A 4331-nucleotide genomic window follows, 5' to 3' on the forward strand; every position below is an offset into this window, starting at 1 on the left:
ATGAGGGGAAGAGATGCTGCCTAGGAAATAGGTAAAAGTGTGTGTGTGTGTGTGTGATGTGTAACTTGCAGCTACATAATGGATAGAGAATGAAACTTAGAAGAGTCTGTCCTAACTTCTTCTCAGGCTGTAAAAAGAGACATAGGAAGATTTGTACTTTCTTTTTTTTTTTCATTAATCCAGAAATTTATTAACTTGATATTCTCAGAGTTCATCCATAATGTATTTTTTTTTAAATAAAGTTTTATTGATTTTTATAATTAAACAACAAATACCAATATGATGCATTTACATACACAAGCAATAAAAAATAATCCAAATCCATACCTTTTTCGGAGACGCTTGGCGGTCCCCGCCTTGCCTCCACCCTCATCCACTTTCCTGTCCTTCCTCCCTCTAATCCCACAACCTCCCCACCTTCCTCCTTTCCACCTACCTACATCCCCTCTCCCTTCTTAAAGTATGTACTTTCATACTTATAAAGAGTCTGTTAATTAATGTAGCTTCACAATAAAGTAGAATTAGATCATCTGGTCCATTTCCTGTCTGGTCTACTGACAAGCTGACAGACATTTACACAAGCTGTCCTGCTTACTATCAATCATGCTTCTCTCACTACCTATGTGCTACTTGTAGGCATAGACATACCACACTCTTTCCCTTGCTATCCAAATCCACCAGATCATGGATTTATTCCTAGTTTATGGCTGGGGGCAGTTGGAAGAGGAGTGATGTGCAATCCTGGTCTACAGAGTGGGAATGGTATTGATATACAAGCACTCAAAAATTCTTATAAGATATGCAGAAACAAAAATTATCTAAGAAAAAGAAAATGTATTAGTTAACAAAACTAAATAGAATTCTACATAGTCATGTAATATTCACCTTACACATAAACCAACTTCCTATATCAGGTTGATCAGGTGTTGATTAAGGAGAATGAGAACCATCAGATCTTGACACAAAATAAAGCATTTGGACATAGGATGAACCAATGGATAAAGAGACATTTGCTTTCTTTCCAGGCAGAATTGAAGGAAATGTATCCCTTCCAAAATCCTAGCTTTTATACAGTCTATATTGTTGGATAGACTTCTGCTCTTGGCACACAGCTAAGGATCCTGAAGTAAAATTCCCTTGGCAATCTTGGAACTCTACCCAGAAATTTCAAGATGTTACATTAAACCTTATCTGGAACCTTCACATCCCTGCAATGTCACTGATGAAATTTCCTCACCACCTCTGTGGCTGTATCATAGTGGTTTTCAGACTATTTTTTTTTATCACAAAGTTAATTTTTATCAGCTGATTCTATGATAAATCATTTAAAATACAAAGATCATGTACGGTAGATACAGAAATAAAACAAATCACAAATATCTCTCATTAAAAATATTCTATGGCAGCTCCAGAAGATTTTCAACTTGGTTTGGATCCATCTCAGAAGCAAGGGAATTCCAGACCTAAGGTAGATAGTTCTTCTAAGTATTTAGACAATATAGTTAGAAAACAATATAGTTAGAAAACAATATAGTTAGTTCTAACAATATAGTTAGAAAAGTTATCTCAATGGGGCACAAGTTAGAATACAGACTACAATATGTGAATAGTTTAAGTCTTCTATGTAATAGCTTGTGCGGAAGTGCTTTGTCAGTAGAAGGGAAGATGATGGTTTCCTTCTTCCTATGTACTCTCAAAATCTTTTCTGAAGAGTTGAGAATCTTCAGGATAGGGAGTAGAAATCACAGGGTGAAGGAAAAAGTATTTCACTTGAGTGTCTTGAGTATTCTCATACAACTTTGAATTTCATCTACAAGAAATCAGTAGAAACACTACAGCATTGGTGTAATTTACTTACTGTGATTCATCACACTGGGATGTACAGTAGATCCCCATTATCCTCATGTTATCAAGTCCATATTATACTAGGTTGATGTGGTATTATGTTCACAAAATCTGAGAAAAAGAAGTTTACCCTCATATTCAATAGCTGAAAATGCTTTTGAATGGTGCTGCAATTGTTCACCAGCTAACTTATCAAGGAAATGTCTAGATTATGAATCTAAGAGGTCAGAGAAAGCTGAAATCTATCCATTTATTTATTCCTCACATTTCTATGTCACAAACATTCAACAACTGACATTTGACTGAACCCTGGAAAATGCAAGATCTACTGATTATTATGCTGTCAGAAAATATTTTAGAGGTATTACAGATATGCACAGAACATCCAATCATTGAACTTGTTTTGAACAATTGCTACTATTAATTAATACATCAATCTAGCATTCTAGCCTTAGTTAGACCAACATTCCTTTAGCTATCAGTAATTAAGTATGTATTTTGGACAATTCCCCAATTAAGACATGTTTTCTGAACATGGTTGGTACAATTTTAGCTGTTAGATATTAGCTCTAATTGACTAATCAAATACAGCTGGACATTGCACAGGGCTTTTGTCCTTGCTTATGATTTTTACATTTATTCTTTCTTTTTGGGTAAGATTGTCTTAAAATTTAGTTATCTTCCTTATGGATAAATATAGTAGTTTATCATATTAATTATCTATAGTCAATTCCAAAATTTACCAGAAATGCTATTTCCCCTCATAAACATAGTTTCCAAATTTAATTTCACTATCTTTTAATTTCAATAGATAGAAAAGAATGAACAATGCATAGACTTTCTTAAAAGGAAGAAATAAAGGACTACAGTATATGTTAGCTTTCAAAGCAAAAAATAAAATAATTAAAATAGATTTTCACGAAAACTAGTTGATCTATAGAGAAACATTATGAGAACTAGATCTGTCCATCCATCTGTCAGTCTATCTCAAAAACCTAGGTTTGGACCTGATTTGGTATAGCAGCATTCTGATTCATAGTCTCAATACTTCAGCTGTTAATAGGACTACTCATATTTTCATTGCTTTATTGATTAATTGATAAATTAATTAACCTGTTATTCTATGGAGATAAATTATGGGTCCAAATTTCATAGCAACACCATCTTCTCTGTTTGAAAAGGAATGGCATTTCAGAAAATCCTACAGCTGAAGAACAGCAAAAATTGTATTTATTCCTGGCCCACAAGAGGTACAGTCCTGATGTTATTAAAAGCCCTTGCTCATAATGTTGTTTTTCAGAATAGCTGAATTTATACAAATTGCAGTAGATGAAATGATATAGACCTTTTTGGAGACAAAAAGGAAATTTGATTTTCTAGACCACAAAATATCAAGAGTTAAAAGCTTTTGCAATAGATTTATATTTTAAAAAAGTAATCCAGCTTAAACATTCTGAAAAACAGAACTTTGTATCACAAATGTCAACAATGTTGACAATAAATTGACCTGTTTAATATGAAGTGACCCAGGTACAGGCTCAACTTTATAAACATCATTTATGATTTCTAAAAAGTAATTACTATAGAATACTCAGCAATATTAGTATTTAGCAGACTTTATGAAAAAATTCATACATATTTTCACTGAAGTTGGAATAGAAGTTGGAAATTGAAACTGCTTATAGTGTGAGCTTCTCATCCAGAAACTCCAACTGTGGTTAGGTTTTTGAAAGATTTACAACTCTGTGTTTATCTTGGCAAGCAGGATCTTTGGGATGGAATGTAAAGATTATTTTTCCGCATCTGCCTCCATAAACAATTCAGAAATACAAGCTATTTTGGTGTGAAAAAAATACAGTACAGGAAGTCCTATTCTTACAACCATTAGTTTAACTACTGTTCAAAGTTATAGTGGCACTAAAATGACTTATGACCACTCCTCATACTTACAACTGTCACAGAATCTCCAGTTTCTAAATCATCTTCAAAGGCAGCCCTCATTGCAATAGTCTGTGAGAGTATGAGAATGTGAATCGGCTTTGTACCCCTACCAAGCTTATAATTGATGTAGCAGCCAAGTGTGGGCAAAAGCCCTTGTAGCCATGGCCTCCAGCAGCTGCCCCACAATTTTTCAGAGCAGTAAAACCTATTCAGAGCCAATGATGAAATCAGAGTAATATTATCACAGACAAACGATTGGCCCATTAATGGGAGAAAGTGGCAAGAAGGTGACAAGCAACAGGGAGAAAGCAGAATTGCTTGTTTTTTGCATCAGTCTTTACACAAAAGGAAAAAAACAGCCCAACTTCTCAAAAACAGTATTGTAAAAAACAGATTAGGAATACAAATTGAAATAGGCAAGAAAATGGTAAGTGAGCACCTGTTCACTAGATCAGGGGTTCTCAACTGGAGGTATGAGATGATATTACAGGGGGTGCGAAAACTTGGGTTTAGAAATTTCAAAATTATAGTGTATATGCATAATT

This window comes from Protobothrops mucrosquamatus, unplaced genomic scaffold, assembly GCF_001527695.2.
Source record: "Protobothrops mucrosquamatus isolate PMUCROS unplaced genomic scaffold, P.Mucros_1.0 scaffold2106, whole genome shotgun sequence".
NCBI classification, from domain to species: Eukaryota; Metazoa; Chordata; class Lepidosauria; order Squamata; family Viperidae; genus Protobothrops; species Protobothrops mucrosquamatus.